This window comes from Apium graveolens, chromosome 9, assembly GCF_009905375.1.
Source record: "Apium graveolens cultivar Ventura chromosome 9, ASM990537v1, whole genome shotgun sequence".
Lineage (NCBI taxonomy): Eukaryota > Viridiplantae > Streptophyta > Magnoliopsida > Apiales > Apiaceae > Apium > Apium graveolens.
The window spans coordinates 148,057,738-148,084,492 of NC_133655.1; positions in this window are offsets into that span (position 1 = coordinate 148,057,738).

Below are 26,755 nucleotides of genomic sequence, written 5' to 3' on the forward strand. Positions count from 1 at the left end.
GTACCTCTTGTAAAACCACTTTCTAACAGAAATAGAGCAAATATTTCATACCAGAACCTTGGAGCTTGCTTTAGTTCATAGAGTGCTTTACTCAGTAAGTAGACATGATCTGGATACTTTGGATCAATGAACCCTGAAGGTTGTTCAACATAAACTTCCTCTTCGAGTTCTCTATTTAGAAATGCACTCATTTACATCCATTTGGAACACTCTATACTTCTTGTGAGCAGCATAGGCTATAAAAATTCTTATTGCCTCAAGCTTTGCAACTGGAGTAAAAGTCTCATCATAATCAATGTCTTATTGCTGTGAATAGTCCTTTGCAACCAGACTTGGTTTATTTCTTATAATAATGCCCTCACTATTAGTTTTTTTTCTGAACACCCACTTTGTACCAACAATTGATCTGTTCTTTGGTCTTGATACAAGAGTCCATACTTTGTTCCTTTCGAATTCATTAAGCTTCTCTTGTATTTCTGTACCCCGGTCAACATCTTGAAGAGCTTCTTCCACCTTCTTGGGTTCAGATTGAGATAGAAAATAATGGTAGAGACCTTCATTTTGAGTGGCTTTTCTGGTTCTTACACCACTATCAGGATTTCCAATGATTAAGTCAGGTGTGTGTGACTTAGACCATTTTCTTGCAGATGGGAGTTGACTCATTGAAGAAGAACCTCCCCCTTAATCCATGAACTCTCTGTTATTTCTTTGACTAGTACCACTATCATGTCCCGATTGTAATATCCCATATTTTCAGATATTATTATTATTATTTGAAATTGTTTATGTGATTTTATATGAATTTAGTGAATTATCTGGTAATTGGAGTTGATGTTTTGGATGTTTATATGTGATATTCTGTGAGTATTCTAATTAATATATGTCCAAAATAAAATACAGATAATTATGATATTTTTCTGGTAATTTTTGGACTGTTATATAATTTTATAATAATTTATGTATTTATTAATTATTTTAGAGTAATTATAAAACTATTTTATAAAGCCGGGAATCGTCCAACTTCAACCATTTTACATTTTTACAACCCAAAACTCTTCCAAAAAACTCCTTCCTAACCTAATCTGGTAATTCCGAACATTTTCCGTATTTTAACTTTTTCGATCCGGATTACGGTTTGACCGTACGCGTCCCGGCGCAAAATTTTCGACACGATAAACGTTTTAATAGAACAACAAAACCCGTATTCTCGAAAGGCGGAATATTATTACAATATTTTCGTATAAAGTGTTTTATAAGAAGCCCAGTTTTGATAATTATTCAAATTTAGTATTAAATTGTATCATTTTATAGTTACTTTGTAACACCCCCAAATCCGGGGTCGGGGATCCGGGTTGTCACGAGTTCCATTTCCCTTAATAACACCCAATCTTAATAATTAATCACCTACTCTGTACTGTGACCCCACAATAAACACACATACCACACGTTATAGTCTCAGAGATGAACATCCAAAAATAATCACAAGTTATTTTATTCCACAATTATCTGCTAATACACCTTAAAAGGTTTTCTGAATAAATTTACATTTTCTTTGCCATTATTACAATTTATAAATATACATAAATCTGGTACATCAAAAGTTGAAGCCTAGTCTATTGGTAGTTCCCACCTCAGCTACAGTGACTTCAATGCCTATAGGAAGCTGCGGAACGTTTCCTATCCGCTCGCGAATTGGGAGCTTGATCCTGTTCATCTTGTCTATCTGATGTTGTGTGATGAAAGAAGAAAGCAAGGGTGAGCAGCAAGCCCACCAAAATAATATGTATAATGATTAACAATATATGAGCCTTCTCATAGTACTCATGAAAGTCTTGGTCAAAAGAAATGAACCAAGTTGATATCTTAATGCGATGAAGTCGCAAAATATTCAGTATATACATATACATATATACTTTTCAAAATATTGGAAGTCCTCTTCCATGCATAATACACACAGAGTTCCAGTGTATAACTGTATAAAAATATCGTTGCAAGGTGATCTCATATATCTAACCTTGTCTCAACGTTTTTCTGAAAATCTTTGTCATGCATAAGATAATCATTTACTAGATATAAGTTTAAAAGATGAAGTTACAAGATACTCCAATATACTTATATCTTTTCCAAATACTACTTGAACTACCACCGTTCAAGTTATAATTAGTTTCAAAAGTTCATCACATAGATGAGACTACAAGACCAGATTTGAATAGATTAAATCTTTAAAATATCATCAAAATAAAATGAAGTTACGAGATACTTCATTTGATGCAAACATCATTTTGAAAACTTGACCCTGCCAACACTCAACAATCGCCTAACCGTAGCCTTTCTATCAAAGTGCTCTGGGTAGTGTTGCAGAAATATCCAATTGGATGATGAACTCATTACGGGAGTTTGCCGCGCCAGGAAGACCACTTACGATGATCAGTCGTAGTAGTGCAACCCCACCATTTTCTACATGTAGAGGAGAACCTGTCGAATTTACTTGTCAACCGAACACTGGACTCCTAAGGAATGGACCGTCTTAGCGGAACTTCCAGGCCATAATGGACCAATATAATAAGGCTGGGCCGGCGCCACTCGACCACTTACGCCACTCCTAGTTCAAATGAAATCCATGACTCTGAAACGTAAAGCTCGTCCCCCCTTTCCCCAAGTAGAAACTTGTTGATACGGCTCCACCAAGAAGTCGAATCTAGTTGGAAAGGAAAACACACCGATATTTCTCAGGCGAAGCCTGTTAATGGATTAACTTGTTCCAAGAATTTTACTTCCCGAGTGTTGGGTAAGTAATCAAAATTCTTTTATCAAGACAGCAACCTTGTTACGAATATAAAACACACCACAGAGCCGGATCCCTCAGGTTTTGAGCGAGTATTTAAATCCCCTTCGAAAGGAGGATCTTAAATATAAAAATGAGTTTCGGGATCCGCTCTAACTTTTAAAAATCATTTTGAAGACTCGCAAAACATTTTTAAGAATGTTCGGAGTGATGCTAATTTAACAAAATAAATCAGTCCCAATATATTAGAAAATATCTGAATATTATTATTTAAATAATATTCCCATAAAGAATAATCTTTATAAAAATAATTGAAGTAGAAGTTTTAAAATTTATACTTGAAATGAATATTAAATAACCAAAGATATACTTATACGAAAGTACTATCTTTATTTGAATCATCAAAGATAAGTTTGATTATCGACACCTTATTCTTTAATAAAATAAAGAATATATCTCAGCAAATAATCGGAGTCATAGATCCTCAAATGAATATTCAAATAATATTCAATAAATAAAATAAGCTGAGTCATAAGCCCTCGAATGAATATTCGAAATAATATTCAATAAATAAATAAGCTGAGTCATAAGCCCTCGAATGAATATTCGAAATAATATTCAATAAATAAATAAGCTGAGTCATAAGCCCTCGAATGAATATTCGAAATAATATTCAAAAAATAAATAAGCTGAGTCATAAGCCCTTGAATGAATATTCGAAATAATTTTCATTAAATAATATAAAGTTATCGAATAAACCTTATTCGATTAATAGTTTTGAAAACTATAACCATATATATATATATATAATCTACTCGGGATCCTCTACTTCCGGTTTTAGAAAATGTTTTCACCTTTGGGTCCCTATACTAAGGGTATATGCAAATTACCGCTATTCTCTAGCATAGGTATTATCAACTGAACCAACAGATATATATGGTAAGAATACGAAACAGGCATGCATATGTACCATATCACATGCTACAATATATCGCAATAATTTGCTAATTTAACCATCATGCATCTATCACAAGATAATGCATATACAAGTGTATACATCACAACAACAGTATAACGGATAGAAAACTTGCCTGAGTGCTCCCGGATAGACTTAAGCTTAGAGTGGGTCCGATAACCTATGAACAACAACATAAGTCGGAATTAAACCCCGGTCGCTTAAGAAACTAGACTTTAACCATTTAGAGTCCTAACGTTCGCTTTCGCGCTTAACGATTCACTTAAGTCGCTCGAGTACTCTCGGCTCCACCATTTTTAATAAATTAACCATTAAGGGTTTTAAGGCGATTCTTTCGCGAGTGTCTTACCAACTGTCTAACACACTTAACATAATTGTTTCATACTTCATTTAGTCCTTTAAGGTCTTTAACCTATGTTTCGAAGTAAGGCGAGGGGTAATGATTCGTTCGCGAAATGTCATTACTTAAAACGGCCGTTTCTCCTAAACCGTACATCGGAATCAAACGAACCACATATCAAAACGAAGCTCGTAACATGAACTGTCTAAACATGGCAATGGTCAGAACCTAGCAGGGAGTTCTCGAGTCCTAATGTTATGAACCAAAGCAGTCTAAAGTAAATCGGACATTACGACGGCTATGTTTACGCGATTTCCCAATTTTATACCATTCCAATTCAACCACCAATCAATCCCAATTCATTCATACAATCAACATTCATCCAAAACACACTACAACAGTCCCAAAACCTTAAGTTCTTCCAATTTATGTTATTCTCATCATGAACTTAAACTATACTTAATTCCTTTAACAAATCAACAAGTTTCAACATTCATACCACTACCACTCCAACCCAAACTCTAAACAAACAAGCTTCATGCTTCACATATACTATATTACTCATAACCATTCCTAAATACTCAAAACTAAAGCTAGGGTTTGGAGTTTATACCTTCTTGAAGCTTCTTAATCAATGAAAGATCCTTGGAATGCCCATGGAAGCCTTGATCTATGCTTAAGCTACCTTGAACTTTCATAAAAATCAAGAAAACCAAAGTTATTTCTTGAAGGTTACTATTCACCATCTTCTTCCTTAATTTATTGGAAGATATTGTGAAGGAATTAGAAGTTTAAACTTATAGGATATCCATATCTATGTACAAGGAACCTTAGATAATTACCTTGTGATTTAACAATGCTTGGAACTTGATTTTTGATTTTTCTTCCTTTGAAAAAGAAGAAAAGCCGAGAGCAAGATAATGAGAATGAAATGATTTTGTGTTTTTTGATTTGTTTGGCTTAGCTTGGTTGTTTTTTGTTTTATTTTTGGTTAATTACCTTAATAACCTTATATTTATGTGGTTATAAACCAACCACACCTCCTCCTTCCCTATGTCATGCTTGCATCACCTTATTGTGTCATCATCTCTTACTTGCCCTCTTCTCATTGGTTGGATGACCTCATCATCCCTAACCTCCTCGATTAACCTCCTAATTGTTTGCCTAATGACCGCTGATCTGTTATACGGTTCGCTTAACTTTCGTTTTCGTTTATCGTTTGAGGGATCATACCCGGGATCTTATTACTTGGGTTTCCTTAACCTTTCTCAATACATTATAATCCTTTTATGATCCTCTCTTATAATCCTTTAATTTAAATCCTTTTTATCCTGTTACCTTATACTCAATTCTTTCCGTATCTAGTAGATTTCCGGGAAAAATCAAAGTGTTCGGAATTGGATTCTGACGATCTTTACATACACTTATATACCATATAGAGTACTAATAAAATCTCAGAATATCCATAACAGAACCCCTACATAGTGTAGCATGAAAAGTTTTCTCATTCAGCATAATCTGCAAAATCACTATTCATAAGGGTTTCAAAAATTTCCAAAAATTGGGGTTATTACAGTCTCCCCTCCTTAAAAGGATTCCGTCCCGGAATCAGATAGAAAATGAATAGGGATACTCTCTTAGCATTGCACTTTCTAATTCTTGAGTAAATTTTCCCACATTGTGGTCCTATCACCAAACTCTGCCTAGTTTGATAACCCTTCTCCTAAGCACTTGTTCCTTTTCACTCTATAACCCTTCCTGGTTGCTCCATATAGGTTATGTCGGGTTGCATGTCTATGCGCTCAAATGCCCCTATTTATCTGGCATCTGAATTACACTTCCTTAACATTGATACGTGGAACACGTTATGACTTGCTACATGTTCAGGGGTAGGGCTAGCTCATATGCTCACTTCCCAATATGTCTTAATACCTCAAAGGGTCCAACAATTCGTGGGCTTAGCTTTCCTTTCTTTCCGAACCTCATCCATCCTTTCCAAGGGAATACCTATAACAACACTAGGTCCCCTACTTCCTATTCCTTGTCCTTTCGTGTCAAATCAACATACTTCGTGTTCCCATCTTGGGCTACTACCATCCGTCCTCTGATTAGATCTATTATATCCTTGGTCCTTTGGACTACTGCGGGTCCGAGCATCTTGCGCTCTACAACTTAATCCTAACATAAGGGATATCGACATTATCTTCCCTCAAGGATCTCATAAGGCGACATCTCGATAATGACATATGATCTACTGCCGTAAGAAAACTCAATACGTGTTAAGTGATCATTCCAATTTCTTTCAAGTCTATTGCACAGACTCTCATTATAGCTTTTAGCATTAGAGCTTTTGCTTCTCAATACCCATTCTTTTCCAGTTCGTAATCGCTACTACCTTCCGTTCCTAATATTATACTGGTTATACTTTTGCTCGTTAGCGTTCTATAACCTTTTAATAACCACGTCAACCTTAGTATCACGAATGTGTTTCCATCCCGAATACCACCATAGATTTACTACTCCTTTTTCAACTGTTTCTATTTTCCAAAGTTTGATCAATCATATAGAAGTAAAAGAATTCATTGAGAGATCACTATGCTCATGAACACTTGTTACATTGCATAGTTAGTACAGAAGGTGGCCAGCCTTTAGTACTTGACAAGCAATTAAACAATAGCTGGTATCCTACTCGGCTTCTAACACACAGATAGATAGTCATTCGGCAATACCTCCCCTTCTGGAAGGGTTGTTCTTCTCAGTTTATATGAAATGAAAAGAAGAGAAAAGAACGAATTGAAGAGAATTGTATATATGAAAAAAAAATATACTGCCACAAAATATCTGGCTTGGAACCTACCTCTGAATTATAGAGGTTTGTCATAGGAGAACAAAACATATGTGTATATATCAACATCAAGTATTATAGCATCGTATTTCACATGCCTAAATATTTTTGCTATTCTGTCCATCATTCTATGGACCCATGCTCTTCCTCGAGCTTATACACAATCACCTTTGAAACTCCCTCGATATCGAAAATCGAATCTGGGATCTCATTCTAGACATCATCGTTACTAGAATTCTATGCTTGCACCGTAACCTTCCTCATATAGTAATACGACTCTCTTTTCATAAGAAGGAATAAATATTCAATAGGTAGATACTCTACTTAATTAGTCTATCAATGATAACTTATACATTACCACGACCCGATTAGTGGTACTCAATCTCAACATCCATTCCAATACAACTCTCACGGTTGTAATCAGCTCATTACTCGCAGAATCATTGCTGCATTACTATGGTCCACCACTGACCTACTGTCGTCATTCACTTTCCATAAAATCTTAATATCTAACCATACGGAGTCCATACATGTCGTATCAAATCCTTCTAAGGAGGTAACATAATCACCATTCATGATTTATGAAGAACACTCCTGATCTTGCCATACATACATGACATGAAGCAGATAAAATTGCAGAAGAGTTTCAATCAAAGCAACGATAGCAGGTTAATACCATTCTTAATCATATGCCTTCGATAGAAGACTTAACTCAAAGGTTCGTTTAGTCCTTTTGAAACATGGTCCAAGCTCATTCTCAAGATAGTACCTTCTAAGATAGATAGCCCGCTCATGGCGATTACACGAATTAAACCTTTACCAACTACTATTACGGTTGGGTATTGCACAGTCATCAGAAGGAATGTCAATCTTCCAAACCATAATACAACCTTCAGCTTTAACCATCATCACTGTATTCCTTTGGCACAAGTGCCTATAATTATCCTCTTACCTTTAAAGTATCGACCACCTCTTTGGCCCTTCCTGATAGTAAAATTTCCTTACAATCAATGTCATTTTAACCACCTCCAATAAATTTTCTACCTCATTCCAATCACAGCTTATGTGAAGATATTTTCCTTAAAATCTGATGAGTAAAAAAAATCACCATTTTTTTCCATAAGTTATTGCCTCAGTCTTTAGAGGTTAATCACTGTCACGACTGACTCTCAATCATACTTAGAACATCTTTAATCTTAGGTCCTAATTGCTTGGAACAAATTCGACCTTTACTGGTTCGATCCATACTTTCTTGTGGTTTAACACGTGCCCCACTTGGCATCATTATAATTACGTCATATTTCCTTTATCAACATTTTTATTCTTGAGAATTTTGAATATTACCTTTCTCCTTGTAAAACCTCTAAGGTTATCCTCGAATCGTTCCTCCTGTATTCCCTAGATACAGGGCATATCAAGATACCATTTATTAATACCAGAATCATTGTCTACATACTTCTGAAAAATTTCTCCACTGATCCTTAAAGGTTGTTATTACCTTAATCCTTTCCAATTCATACTGTCAAAACTCATGATGTCCCTATTAAGGGTGAAATGCCAACCTTTATGTATTCCCCTATGATTCGTTTTAAGTTACCGATGTTCTATCCTTAATTCCACCTTTAAAAAGGTACATGCATCCTTCCATGGATAAATCAAGTCATATATCCCTGATAAGGGTGTCTTATTCAATCATTCCCACCTCGATAGTATATGCCTAATTTTCACAATAGCATCTGTATTCAAAATGAGGTCAATCAATATGGCCTCCAAAAGATAACAACGGTTATCCGCTTTTCTTGCCTAATTTGGTAACGATAACAAGGATGTTCTGGAAGATATTGGTCGTGTTCAACGCGAACTTCTTCTTAATAATTCCTTATTTACTTTTGTTGTTTATCTTAACAGTCATCTCAATGTTGGGATATCTTTCATACCTGGCGTCTCCCTTTCTGGGTATCATGCCACTGGTCTTACACTTCACCTTCTTGAAGGTCACTTTTTTCATCCAATTTTCTTAATTTCTTACTTTCTTGTCTTCTCAGTCTATCCGCGTCTCATTATTTATCCTTCGAATTATCTCAAGGTTTCCTCGAATCCTCCCAACTTACAGGGGATAAAATAGATGTATCTCTTATGCCCTCAACCATCAATTTTAACTCATGGTGAATCACCCTCATCCTGACAATTACATACTTTTCTATTTCTATTGCTACGAGTCTTTAGGGTTTCATCATACCCAACTCCCTTATCATTCCTCAAGCTCTATTGCCTTTATATTCCTTTCCACTTCAGTTTCTTTTTATTTACCTTTCTCTTATCATTATTTCATGAACCCACTAATCATTGACTTCAAGCATCACATCGTTCTGGGATTCTTGTCATCAGAACGAATCTTGACAACTTTTACAACTTAGCTTCATATTTCATCATACTCGTCCGCCTTTGTTCTGACTCTAAAGCTTTTACACTATCTCCATAACCTTGGGAATTACTTTCCCGAAAACAATTGACTGAACTTTAATCAGTTTATTCTAACCTCTGGCTCCGTGCCTTTCTTGGTCTTTCACCAGCGGGTGGCCTCTCTCTTAGGAGGGTAAGTGAGAAAACAGTCTTTTGTGATTCGTCCATCATTTAGAATCTCAAATGATTCCTATATTTCCTTTAGCGAGGTTCTTGCCTCGACTGGTTCAGCTTGTTCCTTGGAACTCTAAGGGCTTAGCGACTTAAAGGCCCTGAAAGAATTTCTCACCGCATTATTTCCTCAAGGTGGTGGTTGGGGATAATAGTCTAAGTTCTGTCTAGAAAGGTCCATAAATTTTCGTATAGGAGTACCGTCTCGGGTCTCCTTTCCTTACTCGACTTCTGTTTCCTTAGTCTGAACATTCCCTCCTCCTCCCCATAATCGGGGTCCTCCTACATATTTTAAATCCTCATTTTCCACTTTATCATGTTATGGGTTCCTTCGATCTTGATGGCGACCTCCCTGACTATCACGTTCAGGGTTTGCTCTATATCTTATTCCTCAAACTAGCTTTCATCTAAGATCTCATCTTTAAGCTCTTGAACATTTGGAACCCAAATTCTGTAGGAATACCTCATTATTCCCTTATCATCTTTCTCGGTATTAATCTCTTATCTATTTGTTGGCTCTCTGCCTTCATTCATCACTTTTTCAGGCACAATCTGTTCTTTTCCAATAATTTGAACTGTATTGCATTCTCAAATAGCTTTTCGGTACCGGCTCCGGTTACCTTCACTTCTATTTCCATTTTCTCATAATCTCTTATAAACTCTCCAAAAGACATTATCATCTTGAGTCTCTCCTTTTTACTAAGGGCATCAGCCACCACATTAACTTTCCCTGAATGATAAAGAATCTCCCAATCATAATTCTTGATTAGCTCTAACCACCTCATTTGGCGCATGTTGAGCTCTTTCTACGTGAAAATGCACTAGAGCACTTATGGCTTGTGTAAATCTCGCACTTCTCTCCATACAAGTAGTGCCTCAAATCTTTAGGGCAAAACTATTGCCATGAGCCCAAGCTCATGGGTGGGGATATCGAATTTTAAATTCCCTTAATTGTCTTGACGCGTACGCGATTACCTTGTTGTGCTGTATAAGAAGCACCCTAATTCCTTATGCGAAGCGTCAATACAAATCACAAAATCTCCTTTTTCCATCCGACAATGCCAACATAGGGGTCGTCACCAACCTTTACTTCAGTTGTTAAAAGCTTTTCTCGTATTTCTCTAACCATTCAAACTTCTCAGTCTTACGAGTAAGCCGCGTTAAAGGGGCTACTATCTTTACAAACTTGAACGAACCTCCGGTAGTGACCGGCCAATCCTACCTCTGGTAGTTTCCCTAACCATGGTCATCAATTCCTCAATGGTCCTTTATTCATTCTTGTTAGGATCTTCCACGAGATCCTCCTCAGCAACAATCCCATCTAGGACAACATCCTCAACCATTACATCCTCAATATGAACATCATCCGGTCCTGCGTTAGGACACTCTATCGGATCCACAATCCGATCTCCAATTAGTAATAAAACATCATCGCGCTGTCACTTCTCAACCTCAGGGTTCGGAGTCCCGCTACCATATATGATAACGAACTACGCTACTATCACGATATTTATAAGGGTTCCCATAAGGGTTTTAACTGTCAGTACTACGTTAGGTAGTCCGACTATGAACTTGGCAAGAGTTCTTATTATCTTAGTGAACTTATTATCTTAACGTCACATCATCTCTGAGGTTTATAACGCTTAGCTCTGATACCACTTCTGTAACACCCCCAAATCCGGGGTCGGGGATCCAGGTTGTCACGAGTTCCATTTCCCTTAATAACACCCAATCTTAATAATTAATCAACTACTCTGTACTGTGACCCCACAATAAACACACACACCACACGTTATAGTCTCAGAGATGAACATCCAAAAATAATCATAAGTCATTTTATTCCACAATTATCTGCCAATACACCTTAAAAGGTTTTCTGAATAAATTTACATTTTCTTTGCCATTATTACAATTCATAAATATACATAAATCTGGTACATCAAAAGTTGAAGCCTAGTCTATTGGTAGTTCCCATCTCAGCTACAGTGACTTCAATGCCTATAGGAAGCTGTAGAACATTTCCTATCCGCTCGCGAATTGGGAGCTTGGTCCTGTTCATCTTGTCTATATGATGTTGTGTGATGAAAGAAGAAAGCAAGGGTGAGCAGCAAACCCACCAAAATAATATGTATAATGATTAACAATATATGAGCCTTCTCATAGTACTCATGAAAGTCTTGGTCAAAAGAAATGAACCAAGTTGATATCTTAATGCGATGAAGTCGCAAAATATTCAGTATATATATATACATATTTACTTTTCAAAATATTGGAAGTCCTCTTCCATGCATAATACACACAGAGTTCCAGTGTATAACTGTATAAAAATATCGTTGCAAGGTGATCTCATATATCTAACCTTGTCTCAACGTTAGTCTGAAAATCTTTGTCATGCATAAGATAATCATTTACTAGATATAAGTTTAAAAGATGAAGTTACAAGATACTCCAATATACTTATATCTTTTCCAAATACTACTTGAACTACCACCGTTCAAGTTATAATTAGTTTCAAAAGTTCATCACATAGATGAGACTACAAGACCAGATTTGAATAGATTAAATCTTTAAAATATCATCAAAATAAAATGAATTTACGAGATACTTCATTTGATGCAAACATCATTTTGAAAACTTGACCCTGCCAACACTCAACAATCGCCTAACCGTAGCCTTTCTATCAAAGTGCTCTGGGTAGTGTTGCAGAAATATCCAATTGGATGATGAACTCATTACGGGAGTTTGCCGCGCCAGGAAGACAACTTACGATGATCAGTCGTAGTAGTGCAACCCCACCATTTTCTACATGTAGAGGAGAACCTGTCGGATTTACTTGTCAACCGAACACTGGACTCCTAAGGAATGGACCGTCTTAGCGGAACTTCCAGGCCATTATGGGCCAATATAATAAGGCTGGGCCGGCGCCACTCGACCACTTACGCCACTCCTAGTTCAGATGAAATCCATGACTCTGAAACGTAAAGCTCGTCCCCCCTTTCCCCAAGTAGAAACTTGTTGATACGGCTCCACCAAGAAGTCGTATCTAGTTGGAAAGGAAAACTCACCGATATTTCCCAGGCGAAGCCTGTTAATGGATTAACTTGTTCCAAGAATTTTACTTCCCGAGTGTTGGGTAAGTAATCAAAATTCTTTTATCAAGACAGCAACCTTGTTGCGAATATAAAACACACCACAGAGCCGGATCCCTCAGGTTTTGAGCGAGTATTTAAATCCCCTTCGAAAGGAGGATCTTAAATATAAAAATGAGTTTCGGGATCCGCTCTAACTTTTAAAAATCATTTTGAAGACTCGCAAAATATTTTTAAGAATATTCGGAGTGATGGTGATTTAACAAAATAAATCAGTCCCAATATATTAGAAAATATCTGAATATTATTATTTAAATAATATTCCCATAAAGAATAATCTTTATAAAAATAATTGAAGTAGAAGTTTTAAAACTTATACTTGAAATGAGTATTAAATAACCAAAGATATACTTATACGAAAGTACTATCTTTATTTGAATCATCAAAGATAAGTTTGATTATCGACACCTTATTCTTTAATAAAATAAAGAATATATCTCAGCAAATAATCGGAGTCATAGATCATCAAATGAATATTTAAATAATATTCAATAAATAAAATAAGCTGAGTCATAAGCCCTCGAATGAATATTCGAAATAATATTCAATAAATAAATAAGCTGAGTCATAAGCCCTCAAATGAATATTCGAAATAATATTCAATAAATAAATAAGCTGAGTCATAAGCCCTCGAATGAATATTCGAAATAATATTCAATAAATAAATAAGCTGAGTCATAAGCCCTCGAATGAATATTCGAAATAATATTCATTAAATAATATAAAGTTATCGAATAAACCTTATTCGATTAATAGTTTTGAAAACTATAACCATATATATATATATAAATATATATATATATATATATATATATAATCTACTCGGGATCCTCGACTCCCGGTTTTAGAAAATGTTTTCACCTTTGGGTCCCTATACTAAGGGTATATGCAAATTACCGCTATTCTCTAGCATAGGTATTATAAACTGAACCAACAGATATATATGGCAAGAATACGAAATAGGCATGCATATGTACCATATCAGATGCTACAATATATCGCAAGAATTTGCTAATTTAACCATCATGCATCTATCACAAGATAATGCATATACAAGTGTATACATCACAACAACAGTATAACAGATAGAAAACTTGCCTGAGTGCTCCCGGATAGACTTAAGCTTAGAGTGGGTCCGATAACCTATGAACAACAACATAAGTCGGAATTAAACCTCGCTCGCTTAAGAAACTAGACTTTAACCATTTAGAGTCCTAACGTTCGCTTTCGCGCTTAACGATTCACTTAAGTCGCTCGAGTACTCTCGGCTCCACCATTTTTAATAAATTAACCATTAAGGGTTTTAAGGCAATTCTTTCGCGAGTGTCTTACCAAATGTCTAACACACTTAACATAATTGTTTCATACTTCAATTAGTCCTTTAAGGTCTTTAACCTATGTTTCGAAGTAAGGCGAGGGGTAATGATTTGTTCGCGAAACGTCATTACTTAAAACGGCCGTTTCTCCTAAACCGTACATCGGAATCAAACGAACCACATATCAAAACGAAGCTCGTAACATGAACTATCTAAACATGGCAATGGTCAAAACCTAGCAGGGAGTTCTCGAGTCCTAATGGTATGAACAAAAGCAGTCTAAAGTAAATCGGACATTACGACGGCTATGTTTACGCGATTTCCCAATTTTATACCATTCCAATTCAACCACCAATCAATCCCAATTCATTCATACAATCACTATTCATCCAAAACACACTACAACAGTCCCAAAACCTCAAGTTCTTCCAATTTATGTTATTCTCATCATGAACTTAAACTATACTTAATTCCTTTAACAAATCAACAAGATTCAACATTCATACCACTACCACTCCAACCCAAACTCTAAACAAACAAGCTTCATGCTTCACATATACTATATTACTCATAACCATTCCTAAATACTCAAAACTAAAGCTAGGGTTTGGAGTTTATACCTTCTTGAAGCTTCTTAATCAATGAAAGATCCTTGGAATGCCCATGGAAGCCTTGATCTATGCTTAAGCTACCTTGAACTTTCATAAAAATCAAGAAAACCAAAGTTATTTCTTGAAGGTTACTATTCACCATCTTCTTCCTTAATTTATTGGAAGAGATTGTGAAGGAATTAGAAGTTTAAACTTATAGGATATCCATATCTATGTACAAGGAACCTTAGATAATTACCTTGTGATTTAACAATGCTTGGAACTTGATTTTTGATTTTTCTTCCTTTGAAAAAGAAGAAAAGCCGAGAGCAAGATGATGAGAATGAAATGATTTTGTGTTTTTTGATTTGTTTGGCTTAGCTTGGTTGTTTTTTGTTTTGTTTTTGGTTAATTACCTTAATAACCTTATATTTGTGTGGTTATAAACCAACCACACCTCCTCCTTCCCTATGTCATGCTTGCATCACCTTATTGTGTCATCATCTCTTACTTGCCCTCTTCTCATTGGTTGGATGACCTCATCATCCCTAACCTCCTTGATTAACCTCCTAATTATTTACCTAATGACCGCTGATCTGTTATACGGTTCGCTTAACTTTCGTTTTCGTTTATCGTTTGAGTGATCATACCCGGGATCTTATTACTTGGGTTTCCTTAACCTTTCTCAATACATTATAATCCTTTTATGATTCTCTCTTATAATCCTTTAATTTAAATCCTTTTTATCCTGTTACCTTATACTCAATTCTTTCCGTATCTAGTGGATTTCCGGGAAAAATCAAAGTGTTCGGAATTGGATTCTGACGATCTTTACATACACTTATATACCATATAGAGTACTAATAAAATCTCAGAATATCCATAACAGAACCCCTACATAGTGTAGCATGAATAGTTTTCTCATTCAGCATAATCTGCAAAATCACTATTCATAAGGGTTTCAAAAATTTCCAAAAATTGGGGTTATTACATACTTAGCGGCTAAGTAATCTATTTTTGGATCCGATATGATCCAATGGGATACTCGCTACGTGTTTAAAATGTGTTTATATGAATCGATCCGTTATTTGGACGTGTGCTTATTTGCATTATTCATTTTATCTCGTTTTATGTGTGTTGAATGTATTTTGTGTGTTTTCAGGATTTTCTGTTTATTTAGGTATCGTTTCTGTTTTTCAAAAATAAATGGACCGGGACCCCACCGGGACGTCAAACCCCACAAAATCCATGTTTTTTATTTTTATAAAATCATCTGTATTTCAAATACCCAGTATTTCTGCATCTTTGCATTATTCGCAAATTTCGGGAAATTTCGATACAAATTTTCTATTTTATCGCTTTTAAAATTATTCCCCGTAATTATTATTTTGGGGCTTAATTATTTTAATTATGGGATACAAACACAATAAATTGATTTTGGGGTATTAATATTTCAGAAAATATAAATAGCCTATTAATTCCATTTATTTCATTTTTATTTTTATTAAAAACAAAAATCAAGAACATTTTTGGGGGTAAAATTTCTTCAAGAACAAAGATTTGATGATTCTGGGAGTTCTAGGAAACCAAATCAAACGTTCTACATACCAAATTGATCCTTGTTTCGAGCCCGTTTTATTGGTACCAAAATCACGATATGAGAGTAAGTATTGTAAAAAATCGATTTTGTGTTCTTGAACTTGGAATTCGTTTTTGATTCTTGGGTACTTGTTTGTTGTTTTTGATGATTGATAAATGTTCCTGGTATCATAAGGAATGATATAGCACTTTATTTTTCTGATTTTGATCAAGAATTGATTAAGTTCGAGTTTATCATTTTAACATTTTTTTTAAATCGAATTTGTGATTTTTTTTTGTGTTTTTGATGTTTATAGATCATATGAATAGATTATAAATAGTTTAAGCTTTAATTTGGTAGTTAAATCATTGAATTTGGTGTTGAATTGATCAAAAACGGGGTATGGTCAGATTTTTACTTGAGCTCGCCGGAAAAGATGGTGATTTTGGCCGGGAATAGGATTCTGGAGGTTCTGGGTTAAAACTGTGGTGATCTTTAGCTTCAGGCATCGTAGTTAAATGAATTTAAGCCCAAAACCGGTTCAGAAACCGGCTATTTTGATTCCCAGGGAGCCACCGGAACTCGGCCGGAGTTGGGGCTCACCGGTCGGATTCTGGAAAAACCCAGAACTCCGGCGGTGTTCTCCCCAACCCGCCTGGGTTCTTGGTGACCTGTTTGGTCGACCGATTCGACCCGGGTTTGATCTTTCAAACTGCAAATTCTGTTTAAACAAATGTTTTTGCAATTTTTTTTTATTTTATTTCAAAATTCTATTTTTGTAAATTCCAAAAATCCTTTTAATTTCCAGATATTATTTAGTTAATTATTTAATAATTAACTGAATTCTTTTAAATTCCCAAAAATTATTTTATGTTATTATTTTCAAAAAAAATCCAGATTTGTTTTTAATTATTTATAATTTATTTTAGTTAATTATTTATGGATTTAATTGATTGATTAATTCATTTAATCAATTAATTTTATTTATAAATAGTTAAATAAAATATAATTATTTATAATTAATTCAAATAATTCCTAAAAATTATTTTTAACTTTTGGTATTTAAAAAAAATTAATATTATTATTAATGGATTTATTCCCGTTTACTTCTTATTTTATTCGTAATAAATAAACTGTTCGTCCGTTTAATACGAAACGAACGCGTACAGATTCAGAATAATATTCCGCTTTCAATAAAAATACTTTCGAGACCTAAATTCTTTTGTTTCTAAAGGTGTCTTGTTTTACGAATCGTTCTGAGTGAATTTTGATCGATAAATCTTATTTTTGACCCAATTTCAGTTTTAAACGTACCTAGTCGAACCTTTTGACGAACCGAGTCATATGTGATACGTGGATTATGTGCTTACGTGTTATATGAATTACGTGTGTACGTGGGTCAATGGTCTTGTATTTGACTGTCTTCTTTATGTGCGGGCTATCGTATGGGTGGATATTAGGGTTTTGACGTGCAGTTCGCCGAGTAAATATTGTTTAGACGATTAAAATGTTATCTTCTAATTATAGATACGAGTCTTTCAAGATGATCAGGACCAGATGGATTGGATAAAGACTAAAGTTGAATAGTATGAAATATTGGAGTGTAGCACTACATGAGCAGCAGACCAGAGATTTAGCGAAGTAAAAGACGGTGATGCCTTGAGATGCCAGACTGAGATAATTGTGTTATTGCGAGTGTGACTAACTGCTAAAAACCCAAAGGCAAGTATTTCTATCATCACTTATTGTTCAAGTGATATTTATTTTAAATCTTCTTATGCAAGTATTGTTTTCCCTATTCTCAGTTCAAGATAAATAAATATTTTACATATCACTGAATTAAATGATTCTATTTATGCAAGTATTCTTCTGCTATTCTATGTTCAGAATAGTTAAGTAATTTTACTTATCAAATTACTGGATTTATAAATGTTTTGGATTTTGAGAAAGTGATTTGGTTGCAAATAGTCCTACCCAAGTAAATGGGGGAATAAAATTATTTCGGGTGTCGATTATTATGACCTATTCTCAATAAAAGGTTTTAAGATTGGATCATAATTGCATAAGTGACCGTGACGGACGGTCTAACGGAGGGTTATTTCTAAGTGTCATATGGAATATTATGACACAATTTTTGCCACAGGCAGGTATATTGCCTTTTGTTTGAGTACTCATGTTTTTGGGGTCATGTTTCTACGAATCATGACTCAGTGTTATCACACGGGCTGATCAGCATGTGATAGTACGTCCGTCGGAAAATGATCCCAATCTAAATTATCATATTATTTTTTATATTCATAGAATAAATGATTTAGCAAACTGTTTCTGTTTCTGTTTTGAATAAAATATGAGATACCGTTTTAATTCAGTTTCTTCTTGATGTGGATATTTAGGTTGTTGTTAAATATCAAAGGTGGTATTAATATAGATGATTAATGTTGACTTCAGTATGGGATGTTATGAGCATCAAAGTTCATATTGATATCTAATTTGATATGACAACAACATTAGTGTTAATATCAAGAGTTCGGTTTTGAATAAAGTTTATGATTCATTCCATAATCATTGTTTAATGTTGATATTGTTTATGATATTTTCGTAAACACTGTTTTATGAGTTTTATTCTCGTTAAGATCCAAAGTATTGCTGAAGCATTTCACTCAAAAATATCAAAAGGGTTTTGAATACAGTGAGAAATAATTATCCGATTCTTTAATAAATTTTCTGTTTCAGCAATTATGATTTTAAAATATTCTGCGCTATTGCAGATGTCAGTTTTATATCAAAACGACCATATATATATTATAATAATCTTGCTGAGCATTTCTTCCGCTCATACTTGCCTATTTTCAAATTTAACCTCCAGTGAGGATTAGCTTGCGCTGTTTAGCTGTGTAATTCGAGGAAGCAAAGAAGAAGCTTTTGGATGGTGGTTGGTCCAGGATTTACGGACTAGTGTAAGTTTTATTGTATAAAGTTGTTTATATTATATTATATTATAATTGTGTTATTTTATAGTTGGGCCTAGTATACTTTTTTTCAAAGTTCTACTAGTGGGTTAGTATGGAAATGGAATTGGTTGAAAAGAGTGTTTAAAGGAAAGTGAAAAATTTATTGATGGAATTTGGAATTCTTGTTTCTAGAACTGTAACCTTAAAAGATCTTGGATTAGTTTGGGGTCATAAATGATAAATATCTTCTGCTGATATTTGTATTTTGATTCAACAGGTTGATTTGGATTGAGATTTCATAGTGACGACCAAATCTTTTGACCCCGGATTTGGGGGCGTTACAGGTTGGTATCAGAGCTGAGGTTATAGTAAACTAGAAATGAGAGTGTGTAGGAGTGTGTATAGCTATGTGAGGACGTTTGAGCTCATATCGAGTCCCTGTTAGACTATTGGATATAGTACCAATGAATAAGTTATGATAGGTGCATTCGTTTGAGATGGTTGTGCTATTATGGAATCTTCTGAGGCTACTATGATTTGACGATGATGAAGATTATCGATATCCTTGGAACATGAAGAAGCGTCTAGAATCAGATGGCGAGTGAAATAAAGAGTTCAAATTGAAGATAAATATTAAGACTTTGGCAATACCTTCTCTTTCTATAACTTCTTTTGACATCTCTCAAAAAGAGATATCAATTAGAGGAATGAGAGTCTGATGACTTATCTACTGATGTTTCTTGAGTTGAATCACTTGTAGAAGACTATGGATTTGAATCATGTTGCTCCCCCTCAACATGTGCTTTAGTATTTAAAGAATTCCCATTGTCATGTGAATCATTAGAGCTTTGAGTGATATGAGGATTTACTGTATCAGGATAAAGATTTAAGAGTTCAGCATATGTACTTCATTTTTAAATCTCAACTTGTCATGGTCATCTGCATCTTCTAGACTTGTTATCTTCTTCTCATCAAAATATATATGTATAGATTCCATGACCGTCCTTGTTCTCAGATTGTAAACTCTGAAGGCTTTTGTAGACAATGGATATCCCACAAAAAAGCCTTCATCAACTTTTAAATCAAATTCGGTAAGCTGCTCTAGATGAGTTTTGAGAACAAAACATTTGCAACCAAAAATATGAAAGTATTTCAAATTTGGCTTCTTTCCCTTCACCATCTCAAATGGTGATTTTCCATGCATGTTGATCAATGTTGCATTTTGTGTGAAGCAAGCAATTTCACAGCCTCAGCCCACAAGTAGGTAGGAAATCTTGCTTCCTCTAGCATGGTTCTTGCAGCTTCCATGAGAGTTCTATTTTTTTTTCAACAACTCCATTTTGTTATGGAGTTCCAGGAGCAGAAAATTCTTGTTTTATCCCCTTGAGTTTGTAAAACTCTTCTATAGAACTATTCTTGAATTCAGTTTCATTATCACTTCTGTTGATCGTGACTTTGTATGTTGATCCTTTTTCTAGCTCTCTCACATGATCAAGAAGAATGGATGGAGATTCATCCTTGGTGTGCAGAAAATACACCCATGTGTATCTTATATATTCATCAACAACTACGAGTGCATACCTCTTCTTGGCAATTGACATAACATTTACTGGACCAAAGAGATCAATATGAAGTAGATGATATGGTTCAAGAATGGAGGATTTAGTTTTACTCTTGAAAGATGTTTTCCTTTGCTTGGATTTCTGGCATGAGTCATATAAGCCATCAGGAGTAAACACTGCATTGGGCAATCCTCTCACAAGATCTTTCCTCACAAGTTCATTGATATTGTTGAAATTAGGTGATAAAGTCTTTTATGCTAGTTCCAGCTATCTTCCACAGATACTCTACTAAGTAGACAAACTTCTGATTCATCAGTATTTGCGGAGACCCTAGCTTCATATAAACTACCATGTCTTACTGCAGTCATTGCAATCTTGCCATCAGTTTTACTGACAATTTAACAATTGTTAGGTCACACTTTCACTGTAGAGGGGGTGAATACAGTGTTTATTACAATCAAATCAAACTTCAAGAACTTATGTAACAGAAAACAAACTTTATTGAAACAATAAACTCTGTTACAATCTGGAACTGTTATCTCTCAGTGATGAACAAAATATCACGAGAGCTGCTAGGGTTACAGTAAATAATATTCTCGATAATGATAACACTTATAGTGTAAACCCTATGTCTGTGTTTATATATTACACAGTTACAAGATAATCGCTAATTGATATGGAATATAATTCTGCTTCCTAATATATATCAATCAGATATCTTTTCTTCCAAGTATTTCATTCTTTACGGAATTCCTTCTTCATGCATATCTCTTCTTATGTTTATCTTGATCTTCTTAACTTTAATCAGCTACTGTCCTTATCTGATCGTCCTTCAGCACTTAAGTTCTGATATCTATCTCCTGATGCTTATCTCCTGATAACATAAGTACTGATATCCCTTAAGTCCTGACGTCCAGTATAAGTACTGATCTCCAGTTAAGTACTGATTTATCCTGTTCAAATAAGATCTGAAATCTAAACATAAAACATATTAGCCATGACATTATCAAATATATCTAACAATCTCCCCCAACTTGTAAATTAGCAAAATATACAAGTTTAACAGATATTTGATGATGTCAAAAACATTAAGTACAAATGCATGAGAATTAGACAAGATAACTACAACTTACAGTCCTTAAAGCTTTTACCAATTCAACTTCTGATAACAACTTTAGTCTGTATACACATCAGAATTTAAGCAGTTGTAGATCTTCGACTTGGCTTCATCATTTTCTGATCTCTCTGATGTCAGGAGTTATTCTGAGATAATTCTTCAACAAACATTTCTCAGCATATCTGAGTTCATCAATCATTCTCCGTTTGACATCTTTAAGCTCTGCAGTATCTTCACCAGTTTGAAATATTGCAGCTCTGAGATCATTAATCTTTGCTTTTCTCAACTCCTGATCTAGTCTTATGATATAAGCTTTGTCAGACTCTAGATTAAACTCAAGCCCCTTAATACCAAGATATGTTCTGATCTGTGCAGTATTAGGCTTCATATCAACAATATCACCATTGTGATTTCTGTACTTTGGAACATATATGCTGTCAGACTTAACAGAATAAAGTCTTTTCTGTCTCTGAATCTGTTCTTTCAAATAGTTTGCAGCAGTCCCTGTCAATCTGTCATCCACTTGAAGTAAGAATAATACATGCTCCAATTCTTCAAAATACTTCAATGGAATGGCATTTTGTCTTATATGATAAACCCTACCATCTGTCATGAAATACAACAAGATGTGTTCCTTCAAGTAGGTATGGTAAACCATTTGTACAGATTCCAGTTGATTCAATCTTTCAGGAGTTGCTCCAATACCTGGTTCACTCAAGAAAGTTGGATCATTGGTAGTGTTGTGTACTCTTCTTTCATCAGCACTTCCCAATCCAGTTTTATCTCTTGCTTCCTTTCCAGTAACTACTCTAGCTTCAAAACGACTTGCAGTAGTCTTCAAAGATTGAGTTTGTTTTGCTTTAGTGAATCCTGGTAGGAGTGTTTTTGATCTTCCTTCTGATATCAAGTTAACTTGAGCTGTGTCAGAGGTTACTTGCTTCTTTTGAATATCAGAACTTTTAATTTCTTGACTCTGAATAACTTGAGCCATGTCAGAGGTTGTTTTAAGAACTTTTCTTGAAGTCAGAGCAAGATTATCTTTGTCATCAGTAATTTCTTCATCTTCAGGAGGTACATAAACTTTAACAGGTTCACCAACCTTTTCTTTACCCTTGGATCTTGGATCTATCTTTGGTTGTAATTTAGCAAATGTTGCTTCAGTTTGTGCCTTTTCTTTAATCACAATACCTTTCAGTTTTGGAAGTGACTTTTTACCAGAAGCTTCAGATTTAGATGTGGTTTTCTTTGATTTAAGTCTAGCTTCTTCTTCCTTTAAACTTTCCAAGTCCATTCCTGGATTTTCTTGAAGAAATAACTGTCTTGACATTTCTTCATCAAGATCTAGAAGTTCATCAGAATTTATTCTTTTACCAGTATCAGAACTTATTCTCTTCCCAGTATCAGAACTTATCCTGTGACTTGCAATTTCAGCATTTCTTGATGAGAATCTTTTACCTTGACTATGACCTCCACCCATTCCAGAGTTTCCTTGGTCATCTTTTTCATCATCCTTTCCTTGCAGTGTCTTGTCATCCTTGCATTTGGACTTAATCACTTTCTCCCCCTTTTTGGCATCAGCAGGAAGTAGAAGAGAGATAAGCAATTCCACTGAAGATTGGATTTCAGTCAGTTGTGATTGCTGAGAAGCTTGATTTTGCAGAATTTGATCAATCTGTGCTTGTTGACGATCTTGAGTCTTCTCAATATCAGCAATCCTGTCAATAGAAGGTTGAAAGAACTTTTTCTTATCAAGTTTCCAAACTTGTTCTTGTTTGATAAAGTTCTCCTGAATCTTGTGTATTTCTGCATGAGTAGTTGAATGAAGACCTTGTAGATGTTTAGTACTCAATGCAGTGACACGAAGCTGAGTTTTGAAATCATCAGAATTTAACATTTCATCAGCTTTAGTCAAGTGCTCAGTAAGATGTAACGCAGATGGAATACATGAGACTGAGTTCCATTCCTTAGTCCACTCCTGTCCTGTAGGAGTTTCACTCCAAGGCACTGGTGGTTCCTCTGTAACAAACTTCTTTACTAGTTCAGACTAAGAAAGAGGAATATGTCCTGAAGGACCTGCTGCATCAGTATCTGCAGTTGGAGCAGCATCACCAGTATCTCCAGCATGTGCAGTATCAGAACTTATAGAATCAGTATCATCTGATATAATAGCAGTGTGAGTAGCAATGGAGGCGTCAGCATCCTCTAATTGCTGATCTGATGCTAAGTTCTGATCAACAGCCATATCCTGATGCTCACCTAAAGTCTGATCATCAGTGTCTAGATGCAGAGAAGGTGACTTAGATAATTCCGGAGTTTGAATAGCATCAGTAACAGGTGTTGGCAAAAGATTTGTTGCTGTTGGAGCTTCTAAGAAAATTACTCCAGGCACAACTAAGTGTTGATCAGCATTATCAGCACTTGTGCCTTGATTACCAAGAGACACAGATGGGAAATTAGCCTTGGCAGATACAGTTTCCTGAGATGGAGTGGATGGAGAAGAAGTAACTGGATCAAATTCTTTTTCTTGTGAGATCAGAGATTCCTGATCCCCTTCCTTAGCTGCTTCCTCCTCATCATCTGAAACTGGCCTTTTTGCCCTCTGTTTCTTGTATTTCCTTGGTAATTTAGAGTCCTTGGAAGTTTCAGGAATTGTCATTTTTCTAAGCCTCTTGAGAAGCTTAGATCCTCCAAGTTCAGAATCCTTCTGAGAAATCTTTTTCTCAGCTGCAGTTACCACAGGTTCTGAAGAAAGAATCTGTTCCTCAGAATCTGATTCATCTCTCAAAGTAATCCTCCTCTTCTTCTGAGGTGTTTGAGAAACAGTCTTTGTTCTCTTTGACTTAGAAGATGTAGGCTTCACATAGGACTTGAGATATGCTCTGAGAGATGGTTGAGAGGTTTGAGGTGGCTGAGTAGAGGTGGTAGGTGCTGATGAACCAGGTTCTGATGTGTGAACATCAGGATAAAGTGCAGTGTACTTAACAGGATCATAGGTGATTAAGGCTTGTTTGACAGATAAAGGTATTAAGAGGGGTCTTAACACAGCCTTTTTAGTATCAGAAGATAATAAATCAGTAAAAGCTCTCTTAGCTATTCCGATTTGTTGGCTGAATATGGGAATTGCATCAAAATTTGAACATTTGTTGGCGAAAGCTTTGGTAATGCAATCAAAGAAGAAACTCCATTCCCTCCTTATGAAAGATCTCTTCAACTGTCCAAGCTTGGTCAATGTTCCTTTATATCCCAGACTAACCATCATGTTTTGAAGAACTGAGTCATCAACAGTAGAATAAACACAGTCCTCAGGTAGCTGTAATGCCTGTCTAACTGTAGACAAAGTCACAACATACTCATCTTCCCCTGATGAAAATATTATACTTGGGGACCCTTGAGCACCACCATTGTCATATACTCCACTCCTCCAAAACTCCAGTACTTGAACTCCAGAAATGGATGTAGGCTCAGTTAGAGCAAACCCAATATCAGAACTAGTGAGAAAGTCCTGAATGAAATGAAGTTCAGAGGGTGCCTCTGTAGTGTTTAGTATCGCAGAGAAGTTATTAGGAACAAACTTTTCTCCATCAAAGAGAATGTCCTTGGGTGCCATTATGTTTGGAAAGAAATCGGTAACCTGTAATGTGTTTGAGAAAATGCCTCTTAAAAGAAAATCGTCAGTAGATGAGAGAGTTGAAAAGTAAAGAGAGAGATAAAATATAAAGGTAAATAAAAGATTTGACAATCTTTGCTCTCTTTTACTTATACACAAAAAGTAACCGTTGAGGACACATGGCAGACATGCATTTAAAAGTAGTGGTAAATACCTTGACACCTGTTATACATAGAGAAGGCAAAAAGTAATGGGCACGGTAAATAAGGAATAATTACCACTCACTTGCAGTTTTTCAAGGAAAAACCGTTCCACTTACCTAGATTCCATTAATCAAGGTGAATCAGTTTTAATTTAAAATTGAAACTGTTCCCACTAATTCAAATATTTTACTCTGCAATATCAATATTCTGAAAAAAAAACTGTGTGTGAGAATGAGTAAAATCAATCAGTTAAGTAAGTACTGATAAAACATTATCAGAACTTAAAGTCAGACACAATTTATACGATCATCAGAATATTTATCAGGATTTATCAATGCGTATCAAAATTTCTCAGAGACAAGATCATAAGACAAAAACAAATTCCATTAATATATCAAAATAATACATTGATGAAATTGAAATTACATCAGAACTTTTACAATCTTGTCCTAAGCTTCTAAATCTAACATCAACAGCCTTAGTCCTAGCTAAGAAGCCTGACAAAGCTGAGGATGAAGAAGAACAGGAAGAAGACGAGATTAAGTCATCTTCCTCTTCCTATCTTCGACAAACAAGATAGCGAGTCGAATGATTCGCTCTTGCTGACGGATAGCTTCCCGCCTTTCCTCCTCCAATCGATCAAGATGAAGCTGGTAGTCCATCTCGAAGAACAGAAGTCGGTTCAGCACCGCCTGTGGGACAGAGCCCCATATCTCTTCAGGAATGGCAGTTACATGCCACTCCTGCTGCCAGTCGGCGCAGCTTAGCTCCATATGAAAATTTTGGTAATTCAAAAACATGTTGAATCGGACCATGATGTTTTTGAAAAAGAATATGAAGTTAAGATTGTGAGAAAAATTGATGGAAAGATTAATGTGAAGTGGCTGTTTATATAGGCAAGAGAATGCCAGGAGACGCGAAGATATTTAATGCTGAAAGATAGAGTTAAGTCTACCTCGTCTCCCTAGACTTGAAAAAGAATAACAGTCATTTGAAAAGGAATGGGCACATGTAACAAGAGTGAACTGTTCAAGGACGAGTGCCATTAGTCCTAACCATAGACTATTAATCTTCCACTTCAACATATTCTAAATTAATCTG